The sequence below is a fragment of the Cyprinus carpio genome, chromosome A6, assembly GCF_018340385.1.
Source record: "Cyprinus carpio isolate SPL01 chromosome A6, ASM1834038v1, whole genome shotgun sequence".
Lineage (NCBI taxonomy): Eukaryota > Metazoa > Chordata > Actinopteri > Cypriniformes > Cyprinidae > Cyprinus > Cyprinus carpio.
In genome coordinates this window covers 21,535,996-21,555,609 of record NC_056577.1, presented here as the reverse complement: position 1 = coordinate 21,555,609, position 19,614 = coordinate 21,535,996, and the positions used below count along the sequence as shown (strand labels likewise).

Sequence of the window (19,614 nt, the reverse complement as noted above, 5' to 3'; positions counted from 1 at the left end):
AGTTTCCAAGTTTTTTTATTTTTTTTGTTTTTTTTTTAAACAAACAATGTTGCATGGCTTTTTGTCTAAAAGTGCAAGTGGTTTAGGTTGCAACTTTCAAGACATGATATATGTAGAGTACACCTGACCAGTGTTCTTATATGTATTTTCTTAAAAAAAAAAAAAAAAAAAAACATGTTCCGAAAGGTTTTTTTTTTTTTTTTTTTTTTTGCAGCTATGCCATAGAAGAACCATTTTGGGTTTCCACAGAGAACCTTTCAGTCATGGGTTCTTAAAAGAACCATTTTTCTTAGTGTGAAGAACATTTAAATTTTTTAAACCTTTTTTTCAATATACATATTTAAAAAATTGTACATTGGAAAGTTCTTCATGGAGCCAACGATTACAGTTAATGCATTTAATTTCAACAAAGATGGTCCATTGTTCAAGTGATTGGTATTGCTATGAACTCCACTGCTCTCTCTTGATTTTCTTGTTGGAATGCTTTCCATGTGCAGGAAAGCATTTTATCCAATCCTGTTTTACAATAATTCAGAATTGGAATGCACAGCCTAAGTGGTTTGGCTCCTGTTTCTTCACAGGCTCAGTTTTTTCCCTTTTATAACCTTTCAGCAGTGAGCTAAACATCTGTGGGATTCAGCTTTCTTTAAGGAGTCCCTCTGCCCGGTAGTTGTTGAACCACTTTATTGTAAAAGTTCTTTGACCAGCACAGATGGCTTGGACTGGTGCAAAAAAGCAGTTACATAAGCGACTCCCAACCCAAATCAGCTTTTCATCCTTGCATTTACTTGCATACTTATTTTTGATTATTTGAGAGATTAACTAACATAACCAGACTTGGTTAGATAATGGAAAATGGGTAACAACATGTTGTGGATGTTACTGAAGACTAATTCCCTTTTGGCATGTAAGCTCTATGCTTAACACTTACACTGAAATGAGGGCAAAAGAAAAAGCAAGTGCTGTACTCTGACCCTTTTTACATTGTTGTTGACAGCTTTTTGTCTGCTCGGTGTCATATCAGCCTAAATAGAGGATGTGCCATATATTTCCATCAATTAGATTGCAGTGTTTTAAGGCAGTTTGCTCATCATTTGAAGTTATACATACTGCCCTCAGGTGACATAGCAGGGCTCCAGACTACTACCATTTTTATCTGCTGGTGCAACGAAATTTTGTAAGCGGTCGCACTGGCGCGACCACTGCGTTGCCCAGCTCATAAGCACTGCCATTTCTGTTGCATATGAGATACATCTAATGGCAAACGAAACAAAAATGTGAAGAAACAGCGCTACTCAGTTGAGCTGCGCAGTGCGACCATTTATCAGCTCAGACCAATAATTGAGCGCAGCGCAGGCAAACCAGTCCGAACTCAGAACAGCTTTACTCTGGATGTCGGGAACCAGTGTTGATCTCTAGGGCTGTCAAAATGACTGAAAAACTAAATTAACATTTTCTACTTGAATATTATCAAAATTCGAATTATATTCAGATTTAAAAGGTATAATTTCAGTTACGGGGAAAAAGCTTTTGGCTTCTCTCCTGAGGCCACAAGAAGGAAAAATATTATGCAGGTTTCTTCAAAGCAAACTAAAAAAACACGACTATCTTTGAAAAAAAAGTGCATAATGTTTAAAATGTTTATAAACAAACATACAAAAGACTGAAAACCAATCACAAAGAGTAGGCTACTTTCTTCATTTAAGAGCATGAAATAAAGTGGGATGGGGAAAAACCGCCATTGAGTCTTGACGCATGTTTTTTAAAAGTTGAACTTAAATTAATTTTACATAGCTTTCTAAACATGCCACTCTTGTGAGATGCAAGTACAACACTGATAGATGTCCCTCTAGAAAATGTGATAAATATGCATTCTGTGTGAACGGCTTGGTTTCAGTTTTGACGTAAACAACTATCTCCTCAACACATACGCTACATTCTACAAAAAAAAATATAATAAACAAAAAAAAAGCTCCATATGGAGCTAGAATTGTGTCTTTATTACATGCGTTACATGCGAGAAAATAAAAGATCTGAGAGAAAAAAAAAGTTTGAGAGAAAAAGTTATCACACTGATAGCAAAAAACTATTTAGATAGTTTCACGCCTTATTTAGTGAGAAACGGTATATCAATCACTGTCTAACGTTAGCTAGCATACTAACGTTAGTTGAAAGTTGTACAGGAGGTTGTATGAACAAGCAGTTACTCTTGAGGTGCTTTGAGGCTAGCAAGTGCAAAGGTAGAAACTAGCTCACTACTCACTAAATAAGGCGTGAAACTATCTAAATCAAGACATTCATTTGGCATTTGATTTAAAACTAGTATAAACCAGGTGAGTTTGCAAGTTTACCTAGCATGATGGCTGGTTAGCTTTACTAGCGATTAGCAAGCAAATAATATAATACACATTCATTCATTCATGAATATGAGTGCTATTTTTTTTAATGTTTAATCTTCAGTGATACTGAACTTGCTCAGCCAGCTGTGTGTCATCATCTTACCCAAACATTGGAGTGTCCGTGCTCAACTAAACTAGCCATAAGGCAGAGGCGGCATCTATGCAGGTGAACCGAACAATGGTGTAATGATTCAGTTCGACTCCCAAGACAAGACGATGCTCACCCGACTGGCCAATAGGAACGTGGCCCCACCCATGACACAATTCTCACAGTGAAAGCAAAATCCTGACATGAGAGCAAGAAATTGCATCGAGAGCAAAGGAAAGTGCTTCGAGAGAAACACTTTTTTTTTTTTTTTTTTATAAAAAAATTTTTAAAAATAATATCAAAAAATAAAAAAATCGAAAATTCTTCCCAAAGTACTTACACAGAGATTTTTCATGAAAACAAATAAAATTTTTTAGTCTCAAATATTATTCTTTTTTGCTATTGGTATGAAAACTTTTTCTCTCAAATATTATTTTTTTCTCTCATGAAATGCTTTTTTGCTATCAGTGTGATAACTTTTTCTCTCAAACTTTTTTTTTCTCTCAGATCTTTTATTTTCTCGCATGTAATAAAGACACAATTCTAGCTCCATAGCGCCACATCTAGTGGGTTCAACTGGATAGCCTAACAAATGCATTAAAATGACATCGTCGTGAGATCTAGTGAGAAGTATTCAAATTTTGCAGAATTCGGTTATAAACAGATCAAACATCGCTGATGTAGAAAACCAGAATTAATAGTAATAATAACTATACCATGGTGTTGTGGCAGAACGAGTCGAATGTTATTACTCATTTCAGGGTTTGTACAACCTTTTAAGAAATAAATGTAAGCACTTTTCAATGACTTTCAAGTATTTCACACAACTATTTCCAGCACTTTTAAGCTCTAAAAATGATCCAATTTAAATGTTGTTTTTAATGGGATGACCAAAATATACTGTGTGGTAAACACACTTATTTAAAGGGGTCATATGATGTTGCTAAAAAGAACATTATTTTGTGTATTTGGTGTAATGAACTGTTTATGCAGTCTAAGGTTGAAAAAAAAACACATTATTTTCCACAAACTGTACATCAGTCGTTCCCAATCCTGGTCCTGGAGAACCCCCAACACTACACGTTTTTGGTGTCTCTCTTATCTGACACACACAATTGAGGTCTTGGAGTCTCTGCTAATGAGCTGATGAGTTGAATCAGGTGTGTTTGAATAGGGAGACCTCTAAAATGTGTAGTGTTGAGGGTTCTCTAGGACCAGGATTGGGAACCACTGCTGTACATTATTGTTTCTCTTCTATGCCCCGCCTTTCTGAAATGCGTTGTTTTTTTTTTTACAAAGCTCATTGCTCTGAAAAGCGAGGTGTACACCGATTGGCCAGCTATCCAGTGCGTTGTGATTGGCCAAATGCCTCAAGCGTGTGACGGAAATGTTACACCCCTTGCCATACTGTGATGCGTGTCCCAGTCAGAACAAACTGGCGCAACAAGACAAAAACAATAAAACCCATTAGAAACGAGCCATTTGCTACAGTGGGGACATAATTACAGAATATAATGACTTATACTGTCTTTTTACGTGTTGCGTTGCATCGTGTCACGTAAACATAAAACCATGTCTGCATTTGTATGCACTGATAAGCTACTACTAAATATTGTAGAAACTTAATTTTCTGTAAAGTTGCTTTGCAATGATTTGTATAGTAAAAAGCACTATACAAATAAACTTGAATTGAATTGAATTTGTGATTGGATAAACGACAAACAGAAAGCGCTACTTTTACACTACCCAAAACTCACGTTTGAATCATCAGTGGAAAATCCTTTAAATATGTAAACATTCTTACAGACTGTGTGTCAGAACAGTCTGCATTATAGTCTACTCTCCCAGGATCAGGAAACAGTCCTCCATAAAACGCCTTGCTCACATCTGTATATTTGTGTTGAACTGTTCTGGAACAGTGTTGTAAATACAACTTAACCACTGATTTCAAGTTGTGTCCTCTTTTGGAAGACCAAACAAAGTATTTTTGCTTTCACAACGAAACAGCCTCTCCACAGCATGGTGCCGGTGGCAACAGGGAGAATCAAAATTAGGCCTTCTTTATTTGCGTGAACATTTGCAAATCTTCCCACATCGTGACGTAGACATGTGGGGGCACGTTTAAACAAGGCATTTTAGGAGGGCGTGGACAAGTCTTAACTTTTATAAAGAATATCTCTTTGGGTTTGAGACTTTAGTCTTTGCAAATCTTATCTGTTCACAAACAGCTTGTAACACTCCAAAGAGAAAGGAAAACTTGAAATCGCATTATAATATGACCCCTTTGAAATAAAAAAAGACAAATTACCACTATAACCAGTAGATGGCAGCAGATGAGCACTTATTAGTTGTTCATTACCACTTTTTTTGCTTTATATTTTAATATTATAAAATCCACTATTATAAAATATCAAATCATCAAGAAGTCTAATTTTGTCAAAGTTTTGCACTTGTCATGTGTATGAAGTAAGAAAAGTCACAAAGTGCCTTGAAAAACAAACTTTTGTTCAATTTGCAACTGAATCACTCAAAGCGCATTCCTTTGAAAATCTTTAAAGTTGTCGGGCAGTTCAATATAATAGGCTACTATAAAAGAATAATGGAACAGTTAATGAAAGTAGAATATATATAATTATTTTCATATTAAAAAATATATTTTGCTCATTACTGTTTTGAATAAAAGTACATTTTTTTGTAAACCCAACTCAAGCTCAGTGCTTTACTGTCAAATGTGCATTACCAAGAAATAACGTGTAATATTAATAGTAACTTCCTAGGGATGGGCATTTCAAGCAAAAATACTATTCGAAAATCGCTGGGTGTTATTTGATTATTATTCGAAAATTGCACCCCTCCCCCCGTGCACGCACTAATAGGCTACACACCCGTAAACGGAGAGAAATCATTCACGCTTTCAGTCTATATGTTAACAAACTGTTTAATTCATTAGGGAATCTAAACTCAAGCCATATAATGATTGTAAGGTGCTGAAACATACTAAAATAATATAACCGAATGACAGCATTTAATAACATAACAGTCCGTCGATTAGCATAAACTGCTCATAAGGCTGACATTTCCATTTCAAAAATGAGTATTAATAGCAATTTCAAATGAAAATCAAAAGTTTGATTAATTCATCCATGAATATCGGTAAGAAGCATCGGTATCGGTAAGAAGATAATGGGCCAGAGCCGAGCCGACGCTTCAAAACACTTCTGGATGTCAGACGGCTTTTTCTCCATGGGCCAATCTCGGCTGAAAGCTGTTGTACGTGCGGCAGGTCCACACTCGTTGTAGCTGTGTATATTTAACTTCGGCCCAAGCTCGTTTTGTCAAAGGTGGGCCACTGCTAGTGTTAGATTAAGGAAATCTGCCACCAGAGAAAAAGATTTGGCGGTTAAATCCTGACGCAAATCTACAGTTTGCACGTGAGACCATGTTGTTGTTCTTTTATAGTCTTTGACAGCTTTTAGGTGCATTATTGGCGGCGCCAACCTCTGCTTACATGAATGCGTCACCAGCACATCAGCACCAAAAACATGGAGAATTATTGTCTTAAAAATAAATCGCTCCGCATAATCAATAATCTATTGTTAAATCAACTAATCGATTATTTGAAAATCGTGACCCATCCCTATAACTTCACTTGTTATTTCAAAACAATAGTATTTTTAAGATTAAATTATCTTTCTTTTTAATACCCCCACACATCACCCACCCCCCCAGCGCTACCAAATCTGCTTCTTGCACCACCATCTGTAGAACGTACTGGCGCTGGTACCACTGCTCACAAATGTTAGTCTTGAGCCCCTGAGTCTATTTATTATCAAAGCATTTGTCAGTAATACAGTTAAAATGGGCAAAATATGCGAACGATTCTGCTTTGCAGGCTGATTTAAGGTGAGCCTTAAAAATGTTCAATCAGGGGCTACAGTGCTCCTAGTAAAAATAGTTATTATGGAGCCCTGCATAGCCTTGAATACTTATGTTTTAGGTCATTAGAGGGCATTTAGATTATCCTTTAACTCTTAGCCTTTATGATAGGGTGAATCTATAACTGGGGAATTGCTTCTGTGTACTTAATGAGTCAGTGAAGGGCTTCATTTAGAGCTACAGTGAAGCAAAAGGAAAAGATGTTGTCACTAGTCAACTCATTATGCAGAACTCTCATTTAGCAGGTCACAGCCATCCGATCGAGAGTGATTGTCTGGTTTGAAATCCAATTAAAATCAGACTTTTCTCTCCCCTCTGATTCCACACTTCTCAGGTAATTGAGTCTCAATATTGCTATGGCAACCAGTGAAGATATATCAGATATTGACTGCACTGAACAAATAGATCCTATTTTATCACTTGACATATAAATGACACTGCATTCAGTCCTAAATATTTTATTTGACAAACAAATCATGTTTGTGTTCAGTGTGAACACATTCATTGTGTATTTACTAGAAAAAAATTAAATTAAATTAAAAAGCACAAAAACTGCTAGCATTGATTTTATAAGTATTGATAAATTGTTGTCCTTAAAGGAAGAACCATTTGAGACACGCATGAGGCTGGGTAATGCAGGAAGATGCTGACTCTCGGAAGAAAGTGAGATCATTGTCCCTCCGTTGCATGCAGTTAGTCACACAGCAGGGGTGTTTCAGTTCGTCTCACTCTGCTGTGCTCAGCCTTTATTTTAGAGGTGTTTGTTGGTCTCTGCTCAACTGAATTGGATCATTTAAAGACTGGAAAAATTGGAGTTTTATGGTCTTTAGGCTCTACTAATTTTGAGGACATCAATATGCTTGTGCACTCTAATAATTTGACAAAATTCTGTGAAGCAGTTACCCTCGTCTTCACCATGGTTGAATGAATAATGAATGCAAGATTATACACAGCTCCTGTACTACTTTCCATTGTAAATGATTGACTTCAAAAATTACAATATCAATTCATTCCTAGTTGTCATGGAGTTGTGTCTGCTACACGGCAGTGGTCGACTGAGTGTGCCTGTAAAGGGAGGTAAATTAGCTCTTGACATCTTGAAAATAAATTTTTTGTGATTTTTTTATTTCCTGTGTATGATCAGATGTTGTTTCCTCTCTGAGTCCTTTATCAGATGTGCAAATTAGACATGAAAACAGTGGCGAATGTCAGGTTTTGTAGTGTGCATGCCACTGCACTATGCAGTCATAAATGACAAGAAATTACTGATCCATTTATGAGTCCTGAAATTTTATGGCACAGCTTTAGTACCACAGACCAGTCCAAAACACATCACAAAAAACCTCTCTGTTCTTGCAGATGTTTAAGATGTTGAATGTGTTCAATAAACAAAAGAACCCAACTGTCTTTTTTTCCCCAGCTGATCACTGGAACTTATTAAACAAACCAGCTGTAACATGGTAAATGAATAGAAAATAGTGAAACATGCATTGTTTTTGCTCATAGTGGTGCTCTCTGATTGTGAGATGCTGTTGGTGGTTACTGACAGGCTGAACTGAGGACATATCAATGTGCAAGGCTCGGATTACTGGAGAATAGCACTGTTTCATGAGGTAGGTCAGAGGAGGAGAAGGGACGCTACAAGCAGGAGCCTGTGTGTGTACTAGAAGAACATGTCAGAAAAACAGCTGTTTTAAAGCAGTGGAAATTATTCTGGCTGTTCTTCCAGTCACTAGAGAGGGGAGTGGTTCAATATTTTTGTTGTGAGTGTGACAAGGGCAAAGAGCAATTGAGTAAGTAGAATTTTTCCTTGGTAAAAAGGAAACCAGGTAGTTGTACAGGACCATCAGTAGTTGCACTTTGCTTTCCTGTTGAACAACACAGGAAAGTGACTATTCACACAGCTGCGTAGTGTTGTCTTGTTACTTGAATTTCAGTAGTTTATACCAGTGCTTGTAAAGTGTCACTTTAAAACCACAGCAACAATTTGTCTGTATTGACTGAAAAGTGCTCAATTACTTGGTGTTATAAGGATTTGTCTTAAAGGGGTCATCAGATGACCATTTTCCACAAGTTTATATGATTCTTTAGGGTCTTTAAAAAAAGTCTGTAACATAGTTTGGTTAAAAGTTCTCAATGGTAGTGTAAAACAACTCCCTTTTTGCCCTGTCAAAAACAGCTCTTTTCAGAGCAAGCGGTTTTGTAGCATTTTCCTTTAAATGCAAATGAGCTCTGCTGACCCCGCCCCTCTCTTCTGAGCCACTCTCAGAGCCACTCTCCACTCTCACTAGTTTACTAGTGCTGTTTTTTTGTGATGTATCGTCACAGAGCTGGCCCTGTATCAATATTGTGGCACATGTGCAGCATTAATCGTGTCCTAAGCCCTTAGTGGACATACAGGTCCTTCTCAAAAAATTAGCATATTGTGAAAAGTTCATTATTTTCCATAATGTAATGATAAAAATTAAACTTTCATATATTTTAGATTCATTGCACACCAACTGAAATATTTCAGGTCTTTTATTGTTTTAATACTGATGATTTTGGCATACACCTCATGAAAACCCAAAATTCCTATCTCAAAAAATTAGCATATCATGAAAAGGTTCTCTAAACGAGCTATTAACCTAATCATCTGAATCAACTAATTAACTCTAAACACCTGCAAAAGATTCCTGAGGCTTTTAAAAACTCCCAGCCTGGTTCATTACTCAAAACCGCAATCATGGGTAAGACTGCCGACCTGACTGCTGTCCAGAAGGCCATCATTGACACCCTCAAGCGAGAGGGTAAGACACAGAAAGAAATTTCTGAACGAATAGCTAGAGTGCCAGAGTGCTGTATCAAGGCACCTCAGTGGGAAGTCTGTGGGAAGGAAAAAGTGTGGCAAAAAACGCTGCACAACGAGAAGAGGTGACCGGACCCTGAGGAAGATTGTGGAGAAGGACCGATTCCAGACCTTGGGGGACCTGCGGAAGCAGTGGACTGAGTCTGGAGTAGAATCATCCAGAGCCACCGTGCACAGGCGTGTGCTTTTGAACCAGAAACAGCGGCAGAAGCACCTGACCTGGGCTACACAGAAGCAGCACTGGACTGTTGCTCAGTGGTCCAAAGTACTTTTTTCGGATGAAAGCAAATTTTGCATGTCATTCGGAAATCAAGGTGCCAGAGTCTGGAGGAAGACTGGGGAGAAGGAAATGCCAAAATGCCTGAAGTCCAGTGTCAAGTACCCACAGTCAGTGATGGTCTGGGGTGCCATGTCAGCTGCTGGTGTTGGTCCACTGTGTTTTTATCAAGGGCAGGGTCAGTGCAGCTAGCTATCAGGAGATTTTGGAGCACTTCATGCTTCCATCTGCTGAAAAGCTTTATGGAGATGAAGATTTCCTTTTTTTCAGCACGACCTGGCACCTGCTCACAGTGCCAAAACCACTGGTAAATGGTTTACTGACCATGGTATTACTGTGCTCAATTGGCCTGCCAACTCTCCTGACCTGAACCCCATAGAGAAATCTGTGGGATATTATGAAGATAAAGTTGAGAGATGCAAGACCCAACACTCTGGATGAGCTTAAGGCCGCTATCGAAGCATCCTGGGCCTCCATAACACCTCAGCAGTGCCACAGGCTGATTGCCTCCATGCCACGCCGCATTGAAGCAGTCATTTCTGCAAAAAGATTCCCGACCAAGTATTGAGTGCATAACTAAACATAATTATTTCAAGGTTGACTTTTTTTGTATTAAAAACACTTTTCTTTTATTGGTCGGATGAAATATGCTAATTTTTTTGAGATAGGAATTTTGGGTTTTCATGAGCTGTATGCCAAAATCATCAGTATTAAAACAATAAAAGACCTGAAATATTTCAGTTGGTGTGCAATGAATCTAAAATATATGAAAGTTTAATTTTTATCATTACATTATGGAAAATAATGAACTTTTTCACAATATGCTAATTTTTTGAGAAGGACCTGTATGCCAGGTTTTTGGGGTTAAAACAATACAGGGTGTTGCCAAACTGCTCTATTGTCAAGTACTGTATGCTTCATTGATAATTGTTAAAGTAGGAGTCAAACTCGTGTTTGAATTCTGTATGTAAACAAGCACACAGGTTCACACACCCATATTCTCACATCTTGCAGCCACACAGATGGATTTTGATAGTTTGATGTTTGACTGGGAAAACCACACACATTTACATGGAATACATTCCCTGTGTACATCAATCTTACCTGACTTTAAACTCAGTAGTCTTTGATGACCACAGGGACTAAACTAAAAGGATCCAGTATTGGATGTGTTATTTTGGGTTACTGTAAATGTGTAGATTAGCATCACCACCAGTGGCTCTGTCGTTTTTAGAGGCTTCATCACATTACCAAGACTCATTAGAACTGGTCAGTGACACTCACTACGTAACAGAAATTGGTCTTCCTATTAATCATCTGCACTTGACAGGAGATAAGAATGAAAACTGAGAAAGCATGACAAACTTTGGACCAAATAGCCAAATGACTCATTTTCATGGGCTTTGTCGGCAGCCACTGAATATGCACTGCTGATGTGTCCTTTAAAATTGGTGCTGTGTTTGGTGATTTAGCACAATGGACATAAAATTTTATTGGATTGAATTTGATTATTGCTGAATGATAAAAATACACTGGGGTAGTAGTTGGAGAATATTGCCTAAAGAAATTATTACAAGCAGGGCCTAGATTTTGTCAGCATGTGTATTAAATCTCACTTTAATAATGCATTGTAATTTTTTGCATTGTCATACTGAATTTAAATCAGCTGTTTTACTAGACAAGCTGTGTTGAACTCTTTGTTAAATGTCTCTTCACAGAACCGGCTTTACTGACGAGATGCGCATGATAAACGCATGCAATTTATCATGCAGCTCTAATGCAAACATATTGACGAGTCCATGGCTCATGGAAAAGGATCATATGCTGTTTATGTTAATAAGTTTATGCAAAGTAAAATCCAATTTAATGGCTGGGTTTTTCAGCGAGGTGCTAGATTGTGTGAGAGACTGGAGTGTCATGCTCCATGGCCCTCTAATTACTGTGGAGGTTTTGAAGTTGCACTTCTTTTTTAATTCCGTTGCTAGACCGAGATGGGGTGGGGGAATCAAAACAAAACCATCATCTTTCCTGCTCACATTTCACAGACACCGCATCACACCATATAGATTAATTCACCATATAGAATTACGGTTCTCTCTTTTAAAAAAAATCCAGTTATCAGTTTCAAGATAAACCTAATTTATTTGCTTTTGAAATTTTGTTGTATTTATACTACAATGATATTACATGTGCATTCTATTTCAACCATTTTTATATGTAATGAATATGCTTATCCATGGTCAAAAATAAGCATGTGGTCTTTATTATGATTTGTAGCTTTTTTAAAAAAACATTATCTACTGTAAAATTTGATTCTTTAGGAATGTCAAGTTTAGAAATGTAATTCAATATTTGTAAGTTTAAAAATGTTGCTTTGGTATAGCACTAAATACATTATTATTTTAAAAAGTCAGGGTTTATTTTTTATAGTTCCTTCCCTAGTGGATGTGTATCACACAATTTGAGGCATTTAAAGTAAGTTTGATATGCTGATATCTGTCACAGTATTAATGGGGTTCAGATGGCAGAGCTGCAAAGCGATCTCATTTCTGATTCCTTCAACTGATGATCACACACAGACCATTTAAGATTAATGAAAAAAGACACCTCAGCTATTGTCAAAGATTTTTCTGCACGTGTAGCAAAATCCTTCAGAGGGAGACCTTTTCTTCACAGCTGTCAGTCATCTAATTTAGCAATTTCAAAATCCAGTCCCTTGGAAAACAAAGCAATTACAGCATTAGAATATAAATGGAAGCATTCAGTTGTCTGTTTTAATTGTTTGCTTGGATTGATGTGATTAACAGTGGCCTAGACAACCACACTGACACTTTTATTGTTAAAAGACATTTCAAACTTTATGTAGCGAATTAACAAGATGAGAGAGAAGGTCAAGTACTGATCAAGGCAGATCGAGCTCCTAGAAATTCTATTCTTCTCTTCAAATCCAAATGCTGTTGCCCTAACAAAATAACTTAATTCTTGGACCATTGTCCAGTGTTTGGTAGAGTTCTCTTGTTTCTAGTTCCCGCTGTAATGAATCCGTTAGTCATTGTAGACAGTGATGCTGTGCTTACGGCTCAGACCTTTGAACTTTTCCCTTGATTAGCTCAGTGAAAGGGCATTGCTGTCACGAACAGTGGGGAGTGGGCCATCCAAAGGCTTTTTTTTCCTCTGGTAATGACCTGTGAGCTTGTGGAGTCTCATCACATATTGGGGAGTGATGCTCTGGGCTAAGTGTTTTGATTGATGTGAAACTGACTCTGCCAGCTAGCTGTATAAATAAATACTGATTGTTTTCCCATACTTTTAACAGCATATAGGACTGTGCATTACATATTCTTGAGAAAGATGAGTTGATCTGTTGTGCCAATTCCAGTGGCTGAAGAACTTGAATTCCTTTAATATACTGACAAAAACTTGGATACTGTTTCTATACTGGTTTGGTACTTGTGTTTTGTCTCGGTAACTGTATTTAAATTCTTTGCTTGCTTCCAACCAATATTAGTATTAATTTAAATTGAGCACTTTGATTATTGTCGCTTGATCTAGATTTGTTACAAAACATACCAAACAGATGATATGCCTTAAGTCGCTCTTAACGTTAGCCAAATGAAAGGAATATTGTATGTTCAGTGATTGCATATTTGTAATTGATATTAAACAGATGATCATTTTATATTTCTAGTAATCCTATTCTGTTTCTGTATTTGCTCTGTGAATTCCCCTGAAGGCCAATTAACAACTTAGTTTTGCTATTTTCTTATAAGGACTGCTGGCTTAAGTTGAGACATTTTGTTGCACTTAGTCCTATTACTCTAGATCAGGGTCAGAGTGTGCCTCTGGCCAGGAACATTAATCATTTAAACTCTTTGACCTCTGAAGGTATTTATTAAATAATAGAACCCAGTACAGAGTATGTTAACGGTTTAGCATGAACTTATTTTCATCCTTTTTAAGATTGCAAGTAACATGAATTAGCCATTTGTCAATTTTACAGTTAACATAGTCGACATGTACCATATCAGAGGGTTTCTGATTGTGACCTTATCTCCTCAAGCAGGTCCCATAGGCTGTGCCTTACAGCATTGCACTTGGGTCAGAATGTGCCGGGTCTTGTTGGTCTGAATTTGGTGCTCTCTTTCACAGCTGGAAGAGACAGATTAGAGTCTGTGATCTAAATATAAGGTTTCACTTAAAGCATTGGTTTTCATTGGTGAGTCATGCCCTTCAGGCGAGACAGTGAATGATGATAAATTAAATAATAATAATAATAGTTTATTGATTAAATCAAATTATATAATTATATTTTATTGTATATTAATAATTCAAATGATTAATATTACTAATTCTATTAATAATAAGCAAATGTTTGAATGTGGTTATGTGTGTGGGAGAAAATTAATGCCAGTTGCCATCATGCTTTTCTCTCTTTTCTGCCCCAAGAGAACAGTTCGTTTGTATGTGTGGCCCGATTTTTATTAATCCCCTTTAAATTGATCACCTCTGATCACAAAGGATCCTTGTTTCTCAGCTGTGTTTCACTCCTCAAAAAGTTTCAGATGTGGGTGATGCAGCTAAACTTGAGGCTTGCCTCCTGGGATATCATATCCTTGTAATGTTGTGAGCAGCAGTGATCAAAGCAATATCAGCGGTGATCAAAGCAATATCAAAGATGGCGATGTCCATAAAACTGAAAGTCTTATCACTTTCTGACATGACAAGAGTCCAATCGAGCCACTAGCCACTAGTTAACTGACAGCAGCATTTATATGTGGGTGGAGAGTGGAGCATTTGATCCGTGTGCAGAACACAAAACTGATGGGAGCGGCTCTGGTGGAGACTGGATCTAAAACTTTCAGAAGACACACAGCTCATTTCTTCATCACTGTAAGTTACTGAAACCATACATGAAAACTAGTGGCCAACTGATATTGTTTTTTTGACTGCCGATACTGATATCTTGTAAAGCAGGGGGCCAATATAAAGCCAATATAAGTTCTTTAATTTTTTTTATTAATATTAAGAAATTTAAAATAAACCAACAGAATACTCAGTATTCTGGGAAGTTTGTGTGCATTGGGAATCACATTTTTCAAATAAAGCCATTTTGTTTTCCCATTTTTTACATACAGCACACAGTGAAAATGACATGAATATGACTGGGCAAATGCATAAAGTGCAGCATAATTTGAAATCACGAGTTTAAAGTTTAAAGCATTCAATTAACACGGACTGACCTTTACACAGAGAACACGCGATCATGCTGGATAAAAATGCACACTTCACAATATCTCACAACTGGATTCGACTAAGTTTGCAATGTTTGTGATATTAACTTTTCACTAGTGATTTAAATATTTGTTTAAATTATATAAATGCGTATTTGCTTAATGCTGACGCAAAGTATTATAATGTTTTCCTATTACTAATAATATAAAAACAATCGTTATAATACTTTTTGTATACATTAATTCCTTTGTTTAACTGTTCTATCTGATTATTAGACAGACTTCTATCCGTATTAGACAGAACTGTTAACGGCGACAGCAAACAAGAGGGAGAATGTGAGCACTGTGTGCTCAGGCGCTGCCGCTCTCAGTGGTGTCAAAATAAAAGTCCTCCTCGAATACATCGGCCAAGCAGAATAACTTATCGCCCGATGCCGATATTTGCAAAATGCAAAATATCGGCTGATATATTGGCCTTGGCGATATATTGGTCGACCAATAATGAAAACACGCAACACGCGGTAGACACGTGTTTGTGCAGCAGAAAGGCTCTCTCTTGCACTGTATGACGTGATAGACGACTAGTTGTCCATTCCTGTTCTGGTCACACAGTGTGTTTTCCGAGAATGTGGTTGTGAGTCCTGAAAGTTACAGGTGTGAGTTTGAAAAAAAGTGAAAGTGACATGACATACAGCCAAGTATGGTAACCCATACTCGGAATTCGTGCTCTGCTTTTAACCCATCCAAAGTGCACACACACAGCAGTGAACACACACACACACACACCGTGAATACACACCCGGAGCAGTGGGCAGCCATTTATGCTGCGGCGCCCGGGGAGCAGTTGGGGGTTCGGTGCCTTGCTCAAGGGCACCTCAGTCGTGGTATTGAAGGTGGAGAGAGCGCTGTACATTCACTCCCCCCACCTACAATTCCTGCTGGCCCGAGACTCGAACTTGCAACCCTTGGATTGCAAGTCCAACACCCTAACCGTTAGGCCACAACTTCCCCTTTGGTTTGGTTACAGAATGTGGTAGTCACTCCTGTAAATAACCGTGCTGTGTGTGTATGTAACCACATTAAGTGCTCAAATACAGGACTGAAAACCGTGATCTGCTGCTGTAGGAACTTGGCCATAGTTTACCATAGAACTGGAAGCAGCCAATGTTCCTTAAATTCCTTAAGTGTTTGTTCAATAAATATTGTGACTTATTTGATGATGTTTCCAGCTTTTAATAAGTAGATATTACTTTCAGCTCTAGTTCACATATTTTACCATGTTTAAATATATTCTGCAGAAATCAATGTCAAAAATGCTTAAAAAAAAAAACAAGAAGTCAGCAGATTCCCTCACCGCATGGTATTACCTCAGATCTCGACCCTACAGAGACAGCTTGAATTTGTTTCTATGTAATCTCCTTCTTTAATCAGATCTTACAAACTTGCATGTGGGCAATAAACCTTTGGCTTGTTGCTTGGGCATGTCAAGTTTATTTGGAAAGACTCTGTTCTAAATCTGACTTTTGTCTCTTGATACATCATTCTTAATCATTATTCTCATTTTTCATCTCCTTATCTGTCAGAACTGTCTCAGAAGTGTAATCCTTTTTCTCTGAAACAGTAAGCAGTTTTAATTTAACACACAATGAACATGTATAGGGATATGCAAATATATTTTATTCTGAAGATAATATAAGATAAATCCTTGAAAAATGTACCATTTTGATCCTTTAACACTTGCTCATGCAGTATAACTTGTTAAGTATGGTTACTTTAATGGATTATGCTAATTTCTAACAGCTCTGAAACAGATTTACACCATCTGTGCACTTTTATACGCCCATAAACATTTTTCCTTTTGTTTGGTTGTTTCGTGAAGTTTTTCCTGATACAAACACACATTTATGTAATAACCAGTAAAGGTTCCATAAACTCCCATCATTCAAGAAACTTGGCCTTTGTTACAACGCACTGGTGCGATAATAAGCCTGGTTTTTGTTTTAAATAAAGACCGGAATACACTACATGATTTTTGCACTGATTTTATGCTGTTTTACAGTCTGGAGAAGCTGACGCTAGAAAGTCAGTGCCAGTCTGTGGATTTGAGTTGTTTAATTTTAAGCTTTAGACTATGATTCCATCCAGTTGGAGGATTTCAAACATGTTTGATATTTTCAGCCAATTTTAAAACACGTTGTTTTCATTCGTCACGCATCTCCTAGCAACAAGGCACACATTTCTGCATAAGTTTGTTGTGATCCGAACAACTTAAAAGTCTGGTATATGATCCTCGATTGTGTATTGTATGATGGCCAGTTTTTCTTTTTTCACTATTTACAAAGTCGGTAAGTGTATGATGCCTACTAGTGTTTTAAAAATCTGTTTAGATTTCAAAAGCCATGTAGTATATTCCAGCCTTAAGTCAGAATTCTGATCATTCACAGTTCACTATTTAAATTCAATTCAATTCAAGTTTATTTGTGTAGCGTTTTTCACAATACAAATAGTTGCAAAGCAACTTTACAGAAAATTAAGTATCTACAATATATTTAGTAGTAGCTTATCAGTGGTGACTGTCAGTTAATGTACATATGGCAGAAATGTATGGAAAACTCAAAGACATAATTAAACAGACAATGAACACTAATAACAGCAATTATTATATGTTGCAATCGAACTTATAGCAAAATTTGGTAGTTCTGTATGTTGTTTCAGGGTTGGCATCATCTGAGGTCCCCTGAGGGGTTGTCATCATCTCTTCTCAGGTTTTCTTCACAAATGAACAAAACAGCACAAAATCACAAAATGTAACCAACACAATAAATCAGTGCAAATTGTTTTAATGAAGTTCAAATAGTTTTCATTTTCCACATCTTTTTGGCTACGTTTACACATGTGCGTTTTTATTTTAAAAGGTGTGGCTCAGACAGAATCATCATTTCTATTTTTCACTGATTTACTGATGATCATTAGCTGCTTCTGGCAGTGTCTGACTGCGTTTTCTCTTCCGTGATCGCTGTTCTTGCTCAGAGGAAGCTCATTCACTGCTCATATGTCAATCATATTGTGTTCATAACCCATCCTGTCTCTGGTAACAAACGTCCATTACATTTCTGTGTTCAGTTCTGTACAGAAGAAACCCAGGAAAACATTTCTATGGATGAAATATATGAAGCTAATAAACACAAAATTATGACAGTATATGATATTTGAACAATGCAGGGTGTTTACATTAGAAATGCTAAGCAGGTATAGAGATTAGCTTGGTATAAAAGGCTACAAATAGCATCTTTCAGTAACATTAAATGTCCAAAACACACATTAGATTGTGATCAGAAGTTATTACACTCAATGGTGGTTTAAAGTGAGTTTTGAGTAAAATCTTATAGATTATCTTATGTAGCATGATGCTACAGTGTGCAGGAATAGTCAGTAACATGCTTTTTCCATCATGTAGTGTGGGCTTTTTTCTGAAATGCAGTGGAAATGCCAGTATGGACGAATATTAATTTTAAAATGAAAACGCACTAGTGTAATAACCCTTTTAAACTATTACACACAACAAACTCATCACCAAACCAACTCACCAGCACTAAATTTAGTAAAATAAATCATGGTGCATGCTTATTGGCTCACTACGTTGATGAGATTAGTCCCTTAGGTATCGCCAGACCCACTCACCAGCACGTTTGAGATTAGGCACATCAAGCAATGGTGCAAATTTTTTGATACTTGATGGCTCACTACGTTGATGAGATTAGTCCCTTAGGTATCGCAATTTGGTACCAAATGACAAGACGTTTTTTGATACTTGATGGTATCGAGGCAATTCATTCGTTACCTAAAAAGTATCAAACGCACACTCAGCCTTATAATTCACATTCAGGTCTTGGCTCAATGTCTGTCTTCTCACTTCTCCATTGCACACAGCACTATTGGTTTGTCTTGGCTTTGAAAGTTAGAGGGTGGTGGGGTTCAACTGGATAACTGGCAGAGTCATGTTACACTGTGTAACACAATTACATAAACCGGGAGAAGAACTGCTGCACCATTACTCATGTGCCTGGCAATTTAAGCTCTGATGAAAGTTCTTTCACAGTTCAGAGGTGAAGCCCTGGGCGATGCAGTCATGGTTGACAGATTTTTGTACAGTTAGCTTTCTTTGACAACCAGTAGGGGATTTTTTTTTTGAAGACTTAATGTTAGTTCAGCAAAGGAAAGTACAAAGTGTTCAGACTGGGTAATTCGTTCAAATCACCACTAATATTCATTAAAATTCAAAAAAATTCAACGTTTAAAAAAAATATTCATAACACAAAATACCAATAATACTAAGTAGAACCAGTTATAATCAGTAGAACTAATACTTCGTAGAGTTCTGCCGTTCTCTACCAGCCCGAGACACTTGAACCCCCACAACCTTAGGGTTCAGAAATGAATTTGCAAACTCTCTATTTTGAATGCTTGATAGAAAATATAAAACTTCTATTATTTATCATACTTACCAGTAGGCCATGACTCTCCCAAAGATTCCTCGAGATTAGAGAAGCAGTTGTCTCTGAAAAATGACGCATTGAACACAAAAAATCTTGCGGCGCACGGGGATGGGGGTACGGTGCCTTGCTGGGCACCTGTCGTGGTACAGTGGAAAAAACCTTAGGGTGAATTTTAACCGAAAATAAAAAAAAAACAAATTCACATCAAAAGAAAATTACATCTTCACATTTAAACCACAACAACAAGAACATTCTTCACAACATAACAAACCCCAAGAAGTTTAACCCTCACATCAAGTTGTTTGCGGCCAGCCAACATAAAACTTAGGTGGATATTAT

The 19,614-nt window shown here is 37.2% G+C and overlaps 1 protein-coding gene across 6 annotated transcripts in view; it reads left to right on the top strand.

Moving 5' to 3' along the window:
• The window catches only part of LOC109099302 (microtubule-associated serine/threonine-protein kinase 2-like), a 135,523-nt gene that overhangs the window by 1,959 nt on the left and 113,950 nt on the right, over positions 1-19,614 (top strand). The window lies entirely within an intron of this gene.